This window comes from Odocoileus virginianus, chromosome 9, assembly GCF_023699985.2.
Source record: "Odocoileus virginianus isolate 20LAN1187 ecotype Illinois chromosome 9, Ovbor_1.2, whole genome shotgun sequence".
Classification (NCBI taxonomy): domain Eukaryota; kingdom Metazoa; phylum Chordata; class Mammalia; order Artiodactyla; family Cervidae; genus Odocoileus; species Odocoileus virginianus.
The window spans coordinates 33,896,936-33,912,111 of record NC_069682.1 but is presented as its reverse complement, the minus strand read 5'-3'; the positions used below and the strand labels follow the sequence as shown (position 1 = coordinate 33,912,111).

Here is a 15,176-nt window from a genome sequence, read left to right as displayed (position 1 = left end):
CTCAACTGATGCTCTGCTCCTTCCAAGGGAACATCTCCCTCTACCCCATCAACCTTGTTCTGTGACTGTTTTTCCAACTCCGTAGCTTCAGGCATGGTGTTTCCAATAGTCATGTAAGGATGTGAGAGTTGGACCATAAAGAAGGCTGAGCACCAAAGAATTGATGCTTTCCGAACTGTGATGTTGGAAAAGACTCTTGAGAGTCCCTTGGACTGCAAGGAGATCTAACCATCCTAAAGGGAACCAACCTTGAATACTCACTGGAAGGACTGATGCTGAAGCTAAAGCTCCAATACTTTGGCCACCTGATTCTAAGAGCTGACTCATTGGAAAAGACCCCGATGCTGGGAAGATTGAGGGCAAGAGGAGAAGGGAGCAACAGAGGATGAGATGGATGGACATCATCACCGACTCAATAGACATGAGTTTGAGCAAGCTACGACGGGAGATGGTGAAGGACAGGGAAGCCTGGCGTGGGGTCGCAGAGTCAGACACGACTGAATGACTTAACAACAGCAAGTTTTGTGTTCTCTCATCCTCAAAATAAGGATAGTAACACATGTATCACAGAATCACTGCAGGGACTAAAGTAACACATGCAGGTGGAGCAAAATGCTGGCACAGAGTGAGTGCTCAGTAAACTTCAGCTATTGTCAGTAAGTGCAGACCACGGGGAACTCTCTAGCCATCAGCCTTAGACACACCCTGTCAGTTGTTGATGCCTGCCTGCATGTTATAGATAAGAGCTATGTACCCTTCAGGGAAGCAAGACTAATCGAAGGTATGAAGAGAATACATATGTGTGTTTCTTTGCGCTTATATGTAAATATTTATATAAATTTTAACTAATTTACTTAGACAAGATTTGATTACTCAGTTTACAGATTATCCATAGCCAAAGCATTTACAGCAGTATCTTTCTTATACTTTATAATTAATGGATCACACTAACGAAGATGCTTGTTGTCTAAACATTTGAGGTTGAAGAGGCAAAACCTCATCCAAATCCCCTCACTATGTGATCTCTGCTGGGATAAGCAGAATTCTGCCCCTCATAACTTTCCCCTCGAGTGTCATATCTGTGAATGTGTTATGTTATTCATTAAAAATGACTTTGCAGACAGAATTAAGATTACCCATCAACTGATCTTAAACGAAGGGTGGGCTCAATGTAATCACACGAGCCCCTTAAACACACAGCTTTTTCCTGGTTGGGGCCACAGAGGGAGGGCAGAGCAATTCAAGCTTTTGGAGGATTGGACATACTGTTGCTGATTTGAAAATACAGGAACCGGAGAGAAGGAACGGTGCAGCTTCTAGAGGCTGAGATGTGAGGGGGCAGGATCTCAGTCCTACAGCCATAAGGAAATGAACTCTGCCAGCTGCCTAAATAAGTTTGTGAGTAGGTTCTTCCCCAGAGCCACCAGGTAAAAACCCAGTATGACCAAAGCCTTGATGTCAGCCCAGCAAGACTGAGCAGAGCATTTAGCCATGCCGTGCCAGACTGCCCACTGAGATAATATATAATAATATTTATTATATAATACATTTATAATAATATTTGTTTTAAGTTGCTAAGCTTGTTAAGCAGCAATAGAAAACCAAAATATAAGCATATGATTTATAACCACAGTCATCACTTTTGAACCTGTGATGGTTATTTAATTAAAAAACAGTACACTCTATCCCTAACTGTGACATAGAAGCTGCCATTTCTGCCAATGGATGTGCTGTGATCTCAAGTTAGTCTTTTGACATCTCTCTGTCTGTCTTAGTTTCAGGGGCCTCACTTAATACTTTCTGAAAATAATTGCTTGGATCTGTACCTGCTCATGTAGCATCTCTAGCAGAAGGTGTGCAGGGTCATTGAAGATAAAACCCTTCAAATTCCTATATTCCAGGAAAAACCTTGAGACAGGACATGATGTCCCTTGGATATTTCCTGTTAATGCTGCTGCCCAATGGCAAGATCAAACTGGTGATACCACATGGTGCTCTCGACCTCATCCTCACTGGGAGGATTCTAGTGCTTCTGTGGATGTACCAAAGCATCAGTACATCATTCAGGGAAAGAACTCCTCCTCCCCCAGGAAAACAGACAGCAAACAGATCATGAGCAAGGGACTCTGGGAACGCTAGACATTCCAGCAAGAGAGGGTGCTGCTCTCGGAATGATACTGGGAACAGCGGCCCATTTTGAACTGATTAGTGTTTAATCAGCACAGTGTCCACATGCTGACAGCTGGACAATCAAGCATATCCCTAAGGGAAGAAAGAAACCTCATAGAAAAGTATTCTGTGGTCAGTCTACCGCTGCCCAGAGACAGAAATATGGTGAAATATCCATCAACTGAGCCACAGTTGAACAAACCAGGAAAGAATCTGGACAGCAGAGCCCTGAACAGAGACAAGGGACGTCACTGTTAAAACAGAGAGAAAAAGAGAGATAGAAGGGGGGAGGCAGGGAGAATGGCAGGAGGAAGGGAGGAAAGATGGAAGCAGAAATAAGAGAGAAAATAAATAAGAAAGGAAAGAAAGATATTAGAAAAAAGAAAGAAGAAAGATATTAGAGGAAAGACAAGGTATTTAGACATTATCCAAATAACTTGAATATTTAAATTTCAATATGTACTTTATTAATATACTTTTAGGGGCTTCCCTTGTAGCTCAGTTGGTAAAAAATCTGCCTGCAATGTAGGAGACCTGAGTTCAAGTCCTGGGTCAGGAAGATCCCCTGGAGAAGGAAATGGCAACCCACTCCAGTATTCTTGCCTGGAGAATCCCATAGACAGAGGAGCCTAGCAGGCTACAGTCCATGGGGTTAAAAGAGTTGGACATGACTTAGTGATTAAACCTCTTCCAATATATTTTTGAAACATAATAACCTTTTCCTTCCCATGTCATTACTTTATTTTGATAAATAATTTTAATTAAATACATTTGTACCACTAGCTAAAAATCATATAAAGTAATCCAAGCATGAGAGGGGAAAAATAATATAAAGCAAATTTAATGCTCCATTGATACTTTTGCTAGAAGGAAAGACTGGCAAAAATGAATGGAATTCTTAGCTTCCTGTTTTTACTTAAAAATTCCCAACAGTACTCGCTCAAACAAAGAACTTAAGTTTTCCACTGGAAGGACAAAAAGAAAAGTTAGTTCTAGCATGTCCTGCCACATGCTTCACTTCAGAGACTTCAGAGTAAAATAGTATCGATTTGGATTCTAATCACATTTCAAAAGTGCAGTATTTATTAGGTGCATGACTGTCAAGTACCACTATATCATAGTGCTATAATTAGAGACCTTTTTTAAAAACTACAGTGTATTTAATTCTTTATTTCAAACACTATAGTTGATGGAAAGTCTTACCCATCACAACATGTCATGTTTCTGTACATGAAATCCATCAGGGATTTTCCAGGAGTTCCCACATTCCCCTATGCACACAATTTCCTTTGATTTTCAGAATCGATGCCTGATTCTGAATGTATGAAAATTCCCAGTAAAACAGAAACAAAGGAAACATCTCTTATGATAAAATCATTTACTGGAAGTCTGTACTACAGAGTTCCCTTTAAGACGGTATACTGACTAAGCTTGATTTACTTCTCTCTCAAATCCCCATTAAAATCACAGACTGTAAATTTAAAACCAAATGAATGCCTAGCAGTCCTCAAAAACAATAAAAGGTACCATCGCCAAATCAGAAGAGTTGAGAAATTCATGGAAGATGAAATGCATGTGGCATCTAGTGGGTGGGGAAATTCAAACAGAACCACAACTCAAACCATGTGGAGGGCAAGACCGTGGCCGAGCATGAGCTGCTGCTCCCAGCAGGGTATAGAAGATATTCCAAGTCACGGAGTAAGCAGTCAGGACTCCTGAGGGTTACCAGTCAAAGGACAGTTAAGGGAAGAGCTAGGCCATGCTGCCTTCCTGAGTAGGGGTGGGGATGGCGCCTCTGGTTCATCCGACCCAGGACACAGCTTCTGCAAATGGTCTTTACACAAGGTATTTGTTGTTTAGTCACTCAGTTGTGTCGATTCTTTCACGACCCCATGGCCTGTAGCCCGCCAGGTTCCTCTCTCCATGGGATTTCCCAGGCCAGAATACTGGAGTGGGCTGCCATTTCCTCTCCAGGGGATCTTCCCAACCTAAGGATCAAACCCACGTTTCCTGTGTCTGCTGCATTGCAAGCAGATTCTTTACCTACTGAGGCATCAGGAAGTCCTTATACAAAGTAGGAAACCTCTGTAAAGAGGGTGCCTGGCATGAAGGCCATAGAGACATGCAGAGCAGAGACCTTGGCAACTTCTGATCAATGTGGGATCATGGCTGCTGTGAAGAAGGAGTAATAAGAAAAAAAGATGTTCTTGGAAAACAAAAATGAGATACTACAATGTGGACTGCAATAGGCTGATTAATAGAATGGAAGTGGCAAAGTTGAAGGTTATGTTGGTGACTGGGAGGAAAAAGTTGAGGAAACTGTTCATAAAATAAAGAAAGATGAAAAATGTGAGAGGAAAAGGAAAGGACTAAAGAACACCAGGCCAAGATGAGTTCATGGGTGAATTCTTTAAAACCTTCAAGGTACCAGAAAGAGCTCATCCATGCTTCCTTTTAACTTTTCTGGAGTAGAAAAAGATAAAATACTTTCCAGCTCATTCCACAAGACCAGTGTGACTCTAACCTCAAAACTGTTCAAGGAGAGGATTAGAAAAAGAGAAAATTACAGACAAACCTCATTTGAGAATTTTGATATAAAATTACTAAATAAAATGCAAATAAAATAAATCTAGAAATCTCTTTAAAAGAACAATATATCTTGATGGAACAGAACTTTTCCTAAGAATTCAAGGTCAGTTGAACACTAAGAAATTTAAAGAGATTAAAAGAGGACAACTAGATGATGCTCTTAAAAAATGTGGAAAGGCATTTGATAAAAAGGAGCAAACTGTTTAGTTGCATGTGTATTTTGGGCAGGGGATTCCTTATCAGATAATCTAGGAATAGAAAGAGAATCCCTTAACATGATGAAGTGATCATACCAGAAGCTTGCCGTGAAAATTACACTTACAGGTAAAAAATAAGGAAAATTCCCTTTAGTGTCTGTCATCACTGCTATTACTCAACACTGTTTGAGAAAACTTGGTCAGTGCGATGCAATAGCTGGAGGATGGAAGAAAGGGAAAGACGGGAGGAAATAAATACCTGAAACGGTTACTCTCTGAAGGCTATATGTGTTTGTGTGTCTTAACAATTCAACTGGATATAAGAAAAATTTACAAAATCCAACAGATTTCTAGTATATCTAGTGATGACTATTATAAAATGTAATAGACAAGTCATTCACAATAGAAACAATAAGAGCAACAAAAGATCCTATAATTAACTGAAGGAGAAATACACAGACCCTATGTAAAGGAAAACTACAAAAATGTGTTGAGCATCATGAAAGATGCTCATAATAAATAGAGAAATAAACCATATGCCTGAGTGGGAAGACCTGACATAATAAAGATATTAAATTCTGTGCAATCCTAATTTCCAATAGGATTTTTTAAGTAGAACTTGTCAAACTTCTTCCAAAGTCCGACTAGAAAAGTACATTCGATAGTCTAGATGAGAATACTTTGAAAAAAGTGAATATAAAGTAGACACAGCCTGACAGACGTCAACATGTACAACAAAGCCACAGTCGTGAAAGCAGTGTGCTACTGACAGAGGAGCAGCTTTTAGGTCTGACGGTATTCAGTACAGTCTAGGAACAGACACACACATAAGGGAAGCACTGCAAATCAGTAAGGAGCAGTGGATGCACTCAGGATGTCATGCTAGGACAACTGGCTATCAATGTGGAAAAGAAATCAGATCTTCACCTCATACCATTTATAAAAACACTTTAGGTAGATTATGAACATAAAAGTGAAAGTGTTAGTCGCTCAGTCCTGACTCTGCGACTCCATGGACTGTGGCCCACCAGCCTCCTCTGTCCAAGAAATTATCCAGGCAAGGATACTGGAGTGGGTTGCCATTCCCCATTCCAGCGGATCTTCGAACCTCAGTCTCCTGCATTACAGGCAGATTCTTTATCGACTGAGCCCCCAGGGAAGCCTGATTATGAGCATGTAAGTGTACAAATAAAATAATACAAGCAGTAGAAGTAACTGTGGAAGCAAACTTTTATAAAATTAGGAGAGTCTTCCTAAAACAACACAGATAGAACCCCTGCAGATTTAACAAGGGTCCCTCACCCACCTCCCGGCCTAGCACCCGGGCAGATGGTCTACCTGCCACCAGTTTGCTGACCCCTGCTGGGCTCCCTAATACTCCTGGGAGATGTTCCCCCTGCTGCTCAGAGCCCAGGTTCTGTTTCTAACAGAGATAAAACGGTCTGTATTTAATTATGACTTTCAGCAAACTGTGGGCTCCCTTCTCTCCCTAAAAATGTCACAGGATCTCAGATGATCAAGAGCAATAAGGTAATTCCCTGGAGAAGGAAATGGAAACCTACTCCAATATTCTTGCCTGGGAAATCCCATGGACAGAGGAGCCTGGCAGGCTACAGTCCATATGGGGCTGCAAAGAGGCAGACATGACTGAGAGACTCAACAACAACAAAAAGGTACTTATGGATTATCTTGTCACAAGCCCTCATTTTATGGCTAGAAGAACCAAGGGCCTTGGAGCACATTATCAGTTGCTAGCAGTTCTGGGTGAATATGGAGATCCTGATGTCTAAGGTGATGCTATAACTTCCTGTGGCTAAATCTACAAGTGGGTGATTTCAGGTCGGGTAAGAAGGGAGGCTGGAGCGAAATTTGGGGCATAGTAAAGTCATTTTCCAAACCACAGATGAAGCAGCAAATATTTAACTATAGTAAAACATACATTGAACTGGTCATGCTTCCACTGGGCCTCGACCCAGAGCTTTATATTATCATTTTAATTTAATTAAAGCACCAGAGAGTGAGGTCAAATACAGATCATTTACCTTTCTGCTTCTTCTCTGAGTTTCCTATTAGTGTTTCACCGAGTGTGTGTAGGGGGTGGGGATTAGGAATGGTATTTGGGGGTTGGTAATATGTCATGAAATCATAAAGTTGAGCTTTTTTTATATTTTCCTAATGAGAGAAAAGTTATTCTAACTATAAACTAAAAGTTTTACTGCTTCAATCATAGTAACCATGAAATAGAACTCAAACACCTTTCAAGATAGTTGAGAATGACTATTCCAGATGATTTACGTTTATACTTTTTCAAGCACGTTTTAAGAAAAAAATATAAATTAAAAAAAAAAAGCTCCTGGAAGAAAAAAGTACACAGGGTAGATAAACTGGAGGTCCCACGGGTCATGAGTAAATCTGAATTAGTGCCATAATTTCTGAAAAGGTCTAAAGTAAAGGAACCCAGGAGACAGTAAAAACCACAACAAAACCAACTGCACTACTGGTAAAGTTGTGAAAAAACTCCTTGATCCAGCTGGAGAGACTTAGCAGCCAGGGAGAGGAGAAAAGAGAGAAAAAACACAGCGAGAGAAAATGCAACCAAGACGATTAAGGAAGATGCAAAACAATGATAACATTCGGCCTCGGCTGCAAATCAGGGAAGGCTGGTGGTTCTTAAGCAGCCATTTAGCTCTGTGCTGGGCGAAGACATCACAGCAAAGGCACTTGGCACCAAGCGACTTCTGGTTGGGAGTTTACGTTTAGAAATGTAAGACCCAGTAACATCTAAGGAATTCTTGTTCTTGCCAGACAGCCACCCTCTTGCCCCGAAGCCATGTGACAAATGATCCCGAATACCACTCTGCCTTTTACGCATCTGCTGTCTAAATCAGTGCAGAAACTGGAAGCAGCGACTCTGAATTTTGGCCTCAGCAAAAGGGTACATTTTAGTGTCATAATGACAGTCTTGGCAGAACAGGGTCTTCTTACTTGCAATGTCTGCCATGCTGAGAGCTCTGTCCACCGTAACCTGTATCTGGCTTTAGTGAGGGACCATCAGTTCTCAATTTCAAATGCAGGGGCGATGGTGTGGAAGCTTGAGAGCAACAGTTTCTTGGAAATTCCACTTTATGAATGGTTGTCTCCAACTTTCAGCACTTTAAAAAGGTTTCCTTTTCATTTGCATTGTTTTTCCATTTTAATTTTACCTCACCAAATGAGTCCTTTCAACATCACTGTTTTAAAATACGTTATTCTCTTCATTTAAATGAAGCTCAATCAAAGGCAGAACTGCTTTATATAATGGTGCCCAAAAAGGAACACAGTCTTTCTGTCAAAGATGTCCATCATGGTCCCCCTAGCCAAGCACTGAGTCAGCACAGTGGGCAAGAGGCTGCTCTAACCCCACTGCTGCCCAGGGGCTGTGGAAGACGACACACAAGCTCACCGTGCCATCCAGCCACATAGCAAGGTGCTGCCCAAACCTGGGGCCTGGAGGTGTCTACACTGCAATTCAGCTTTTCCCACACTCACGGAGTGGAGGGAAAGCTGCAGGTGAACCTGACCCCGAAGCACCTTAGTGTTACCTCTGCACTTCCGCGTCCTACTGGCCTGAGGGAAAAAAGACTCAGCACTGTGAGAAGCCAATGGGTGATGTCACTGCTGAGCTGAGTCCAATCTAACCTCCCCAAACCACTCTCTCATGGTATCACTCCCATGTTCTTCAGACCACTTTCAGGTCGTGAGCCAAGGTCTCCAGGGTAGACCCATGGCAGAGGAAGGATACTGCTGGTCATTTTCAAAAGCCACTTTGTTGTCCGAACTGTGCTTAATTATACTGCTCCGACTGCTACACACGCACACACACACACACACACACACACACACACACACACCAAGAGACTCCTGCCCCACAGCAGGGACCGCTAGAGATCTTCTACAAACCATTTCTCTTCTCTGAGCAACACAGCATAACCCTTAGGTACCAGAGGTCTGTTACAGTCTACCATCTACCAACACGCGTGAAGACCTTTCCACTGCAGCCATTAAAACAGACAAGTTTCTGATTGAAGCCCGTGTGCCCAGGGCCTGTGCTCCACAAGAAAACCCACTGCCATGAAAAGCCTGTGCACCGAAACAAAGAACAGCCCCCACTCGCCACAACAACACCCTCACAGCAACAAAGACACAATACAGCCAAAAGTTAAAAAAAAAAAAAAAAAGAATCAGGGAAGGGAAGGTAGCAATAAGAGACCTAAGCTATCAAAAAAGATGAGTTTTTTAAAAATGCACAACCATCTATCCTAAATTCTGAAAAGTTCAACACTAACAACACGATTTGTAAAATAAAATTAAATTAACTGAAATTGCCAAAAACCATAGACTTACAGTACCAATGATGAGGATCACAATTCCATGCAACGCAACCACCTGCAAACAAAACCTCAACCATTTCAGTGTTCAGCATAGAACCCAAAGCAATGTCCTAATCTGCAAATTAAGGGATTGAACTGGAAGACCCTTTAAAGTTCACTGCTGAATTTATAAAAATCCTTGACCATTTTCCTCTTTAGTAAGATGAAAATAAGACAAATTGGGTAGGTAATGAAGAAAAGAAAGGTTCATTACACAGATGCCATTTAAACATGCCATCCTTCATTTAAACTGAAAACCATGAACAATTCAAATGTGAAAAAAAACTGAACAAAGTGAATAAAATTATTATTACTTTTCTTCCTCAAAAACCACAATTATAGATGATACAATGTCTAATAGAAAACAAGAACAAAATTTTAAAGTACCCAAATTCTGGGCTAGAAGAAAACACGTATTTATTCTGAGTAAAACTTCTGTTACATCAACAAGACAAATTTTGACATAGAAAAATACCTGTTTAATTTTAGAAACAAAGTCGGGAGGCAGAAGGGAAAAACTAACTGTGACTCACCAAAAAAGAAAGAAAGAAAAAAAAAGAAACCACTTCCATGTTCATTAAACAGAATGTCTTGTTATTTTCACAGACAGTAAAAACTTTTTGACATCCTTCTCAGTCCCAGGCTGGAGAGGTGTCAACGGATCTTATTTGGTCTTGTCAGTGTGTAAAGAGTTTACAAACCTGACTAAATTTAGAATTAGCAGGAGTTAGGCACTTATATTCCTTATACACAGAAGAAGGGGGAAAAAGGTCCTTTTATGCCAGCTTTGAGTTTGGCTTGAGTTTTTATGACTTATTTAGAAGCCCTAGGGAATGAAAAGAGTCTCTTAATGGAAACACTGACACAGTCTTAAACGCAGTGACATGAACCAGCACTTCTATGAAACTACACCAGGTGTGACTGAACACAGCAGCAAGTCTGAAATGCAGAGTGTCAGGAAATCAATTACCATGGATGGAATGCCAGGAGACAGTCCTGCCAAAATACAGGGGATACCCCCACAGAATCAAAAGGTGACGTTGATAAACTTGTTTTTAATAGGAAAATAGGTAAAAATGTATGAGATCAATATTCTTACATGTGGAGGGCAGAGAAAATGTAAAATTTCTTCATAGACTTTCTCCAGTTTCACCTTAGGATTAAAAACAGTCATTCTTAAAAAGCCAAAGTAGTCATGTCAACCCTGACAGTTAATGGGACAGAGGAGTTTAAATCATTGGATCTAAATCTGCACTCTGTTTCTTAAACCTCACCCACAAAGTGACGACCTAGATAAGTAGACAATATATATCATTACTTAATGAAATCAAATCCATAAAAGTTCCTTTTCTATTTGCCTGTCTGCTACACTTTTTTATTCTTCAGTGGATTTCTTTAAACCGCTAAACTTTTCCACTTATCATCCTTACATTTTCCTGAAAGTCACTCCTTTAACTTGAAAATTGGTTTCGTTTCATTTTACACTTTCTAAGTTTTTATTTCAACTCTCTTAAACATCTCGTAGTTCTACGATTCATTGTTTAGTTTTTTCCACCAGTTTTAACTTTCTCTACGATTGCCTTTTTTAAAAACCCATTTAAACGTATTTAGGACCATTTTCTTTCCCTTGTCACGTTCACAGACACAGATCGACATGTACATACGTACATTACAATGTCTTAGGAGATTTAAGAGGCAGACAGACGAAATCATGAGAACACTAACTCATTCACTTAAGAGTTCCGGAGCAAATACGTGAGACACACTGTTTTAAGTGCTAGGGGGACAATAAAAAGGAATAAAATTCTATTTCAGGGCATTCGAGGGCTTTTAATGCACACAAATCGGTGAGTATCAGCACAAAAGGAGAGAGCCTACAGACATACAAATTTGAAAACAATGTTGCCATCATTCTAAGCCTCCACTTGGAGAAAACAATATAAAAGGACAAAAAAAAAAAATTAGTCAGGATCCAACACAGCCCTAAAAAAGGTGTACATTTTCTAAACGAAGCTGCTGTGTATTTTCACTTTGTTTGTAAACCAGGTTGTTGAATGGGGTTGCTAAGCCTTAACATCTGCATATAGACTTTTTCAGGCTCTCACATGATACTCTGAAATGAAAATATCTCCTGTTTTATCAATAAATGAGAAATGTCACAGACATCAGTAATTTCTGGCCTTCAAATATGAATGAGGGCTCCCAAAACTGCGATCCAGCGGATGCTGCCACCCACCACAGTGACTGCTGAAGGGCTGGGTAAATGCAAGAAGCAAGGTGAACAAGGAAACAGGATTGATCCAGATACATGAGGTGCAGATATGAAAGGAATGAATTCAGTGAGCCCAGATGCTTACATCTTCGCATACATAGAAAGCTAAACTCCGTAACTTGATACCTGATCTCTTGATGTTCAGATGGCCTGTTCCCTTTGTTGCAAACTTGTATATAGTCTGAGGTCCCCTCCTGCCTCCTTGGAGCAGTCTTCTCAGGGCTACTGAAATGCGCTGGAGTCCTAAACATTCCCATCAAATAAAACAACTCTCTACATTCAGGTTGTGACCATGTATTTTTTTAGTCGACAATACCAAATAACAAACAAAGAAAAGTGAATGAAAAACTAACCCCCAAAGGAGCTTATGCCAAACTGCTTATGCCAAAGCTTGTTCTCTTTTTCTATTTTTGTCTGCCATGACTCTCTCAGCCTTTTAACTTTACGTGGAACATTTAAGCAGCTTCATTTAAATTCTGCAAGAAGAAAATTTACTTTCAAAAGTTAAGCTAGTGTGCTACTTCAGAAATAATCCAAGTGAATGTGTTTTGCCATTATCATCACTGATAAATATTTAAACATCTACAGTGTTCAATAATATCATGCTTAACTTTTTATAATTCTATCCCAAGCCTCCCCAAAGGTCAGAATTTCTATAAGTCTCATTTCAAAGGTTACTGCTCTGGAATAAGTAATTAGGAAAGACCCCTTTTTAAAAAGGTTATCAGAAAGACGCTGTTCTTTATTCAAAGGTGTCAGGAGCAAGTTTAGTCGGAAGCATATAAAAAGCAACAGGAGGAGGAGTTTAGGGAAGACGTGGGGATGCTGAGACACAACCCACAGGCTGTGTTTCATTCTGTATGTCCAGAGGAACAGAAAATTCTATCTTTTTAAAAATCAGTCCTGAAATTTCTATCTGGAAATTTCACTTCGGTGGAAAACCTCATTTCCAGATGGTATCTGATAGGTGAGGTATTATTGTAGTAAAAGACACAAGACAGAAAAAAAAAAAAATTGGATAACCTTTCAAGTATCCTTTAAATGTCACTCACTGGGCTGGTGACAGAGGGTTTTATTATTCCCTGCTGGAGCACATCAACAGTCATTTGCATGCCAGGAAAAGAATGTCTGGAATCATCCAACAGGGCTGAGCTTAATCTTTCACTAAAAACAAGGAAGTGACAAGCATAAAAAGGGAAATAAAAGAAGATGAAAGTATCCAAAGTCGACTTACTGGTCAACAAAATTCCAAAGAGAAAATAGCATGGACACAGAACCCCACACCATCCTTAAGAGTAACGCCTTCTCTCAGCTACCATGAGGCTTTCTTTAAGCTACCCCGCAAGCACCTGAAATTGATGAAAGAAATCAAGAGTCGTCATTCAGTGTTCAAAAAGATCTGGCAAGGCAGTTCTTTAAATCTTTCCCTCTGCTTCATTTAATCTATGATTTTTTTCGACAAGCAGCCCAGCATAAAACCCAGGGCTCTGGTGAGCCTGGAGTGTTTTCGATATGTGATGTGAATGCCTGAAGGACACTTTGTACCGTGTCCCAGAAGTGCACTGTGAAATCAGTGGTTGAGAACGGAGACTGCATTTCTCCAAAGAAACTAGGCTATATAGATTACAGTTAAATCCAAGGTGAATCCAATGGTTTATTCAACTCATGAGCATCCCTATGTTTTACTATGGAAAATACCAGCTTAATTTCTAAAGTACACGAGTGTGCAGGAAGACAGCGAAAAAAGAACATCTCTACCACAACCCCCACTCCCCACCTCCTGGGGTCATCGTTAGCCAAGAACAAAATTTGGAAATGGCATTTAGCCTTGTGTCCTCCCAGATTTACTTCCTGCTGCTTCGTTTGTCTTTCCCCAGTAACCAAAATCCCTAGTTCCCTCATTTTGCGGGCCATTCAAATGGACATTTCCTCCCGAAGAGACTGGTTTAGGGAATAAATGATTTCTTTCTTCTTTCCATCAAAATCTCCACTGCTTCCGGGATATTCACCTTCATCAAGTGGAGGGAAAGCTAATCTGGTTAATTCACAATAATATAGAAAAGAGTTCTATCCACCATTATGTTTTTGCTACACCAGATGTGTATAATTAAGAAGGATTTCAGGCAGTTTAATAAGATGAAGTTGAAACATTCAGGCTTTAGGGAGCAGAGTAAATTTATGAATTATATACTGGGGAGGCAGTGGAGCTCAGAGAGTAACAATTAGCATGTACTAGCCATTTATAAGCTGATCACTTGTGAGCTGTGAAAAGAAACAGCAGGATAGGAACTTGTCCAGCAACAGAGCAGGGAGGTTCACACATTTTATTTCAAGACTTGCCTGTCCTTCCCTTCATCAAGCATACTTCTTAGAAGTGACTCCTCTCTTCTTCACTGAAGAAGATTTAACAGGCTTAGTTTGGAGGGTAAATTAAACTTGAATCCAAGTTAGAAAAGGCTCTATGGAGGACACCCTCTGGAAGATGCTACAGATGTTCACAGATGGTCCCATTTGCAGAAGCTCAACTACTGAGTCAAGAGGAATGGAGGTGGGCATGAAGCTACAGCCCTTATCCTGATATCTCTGAGAGCAGACCCATCCAAGGACTAGAGACCTGGAGGGCAGTTTGCAATGGGAAGTCACTCCATCTAATATCTGAAAATTACTGGAATGGCAACCCACTCCAGTATGCTTGCTTGGAGAATTCCATGGACAGAGGATCCTGGTTACAGTTCATGGGGTTACAAAGAATTGGACATTACTGAGCGACTAACTAACAACATGATGAAGAGGACTGTAATTTTAATTTAGATAACTTCATTGAACAAATGAGACTGAGTGGCTAGACTTTCTTGCATATTATTTAATTCTATTTAGAAGGAATAACGTTAATAATTCTGATCAATTCTTACGTTATGATTGCTGCTGTCAGAATACTTTGTGTGTGTGAGAGAGAGAGAGAGAGCGCTCAGTCATGTCTGATTCTTTGTGACCCCATGAACTGTATGGCCTACCAGGTTCCTCTGTCCATGGAATTTTCCAGGGAAGAATACTGGAGTGGGTTGCCACTTCCTTCTCCAGGGGACGTTTCCAACCCAGGGATCGAACCTGCAAGTCTTTTGTCTTCTGCATTGGCAGGCGGGTTCTTTACCAGCAGAACCACCAGGGAAGCCATCAAAATACTTATTGATAGCCTGCTATGCCCTTGAAAAAATATCTTTTCTTCCTACATGATGTGGGAGATTGCAGATTACAGAGAAATATTTAATATCTACATAAAATAAAATAAAAAAACATGTTTGTATCTACTTGGATGGTGTCTAGTAATATCTTCAATTAGGATTACTGCTTCATGATCTCCCAGACTTCTGCCTCCTAGAATTTAACAAGGGAAATGAAATTCAGTGACTACCCTTCCAAAAACCAACTCTTTCTTTCACTTGGCTTTTTGCCTCCATATATTTAATGAAATGCATCATGAGATTGCAGCTGTCTTACAAAAATGGGTGGAAGAAATGGATACAATTTTAAGCACAGATA

General features: G+C 40.3%; 1 protein-coding gene across 5 annotated transcripts in view; it reads right to left on the bottom strand.

The window, feature by feature from the left end:
* Positions 1–15,176, bottom strand: part of MKX (mohawk homeobox) — a 69,645-nt gene that overhangs the window by 37,348 nt on the left and 17,121 nt on the right. The window lies entirely within an intron of this gene.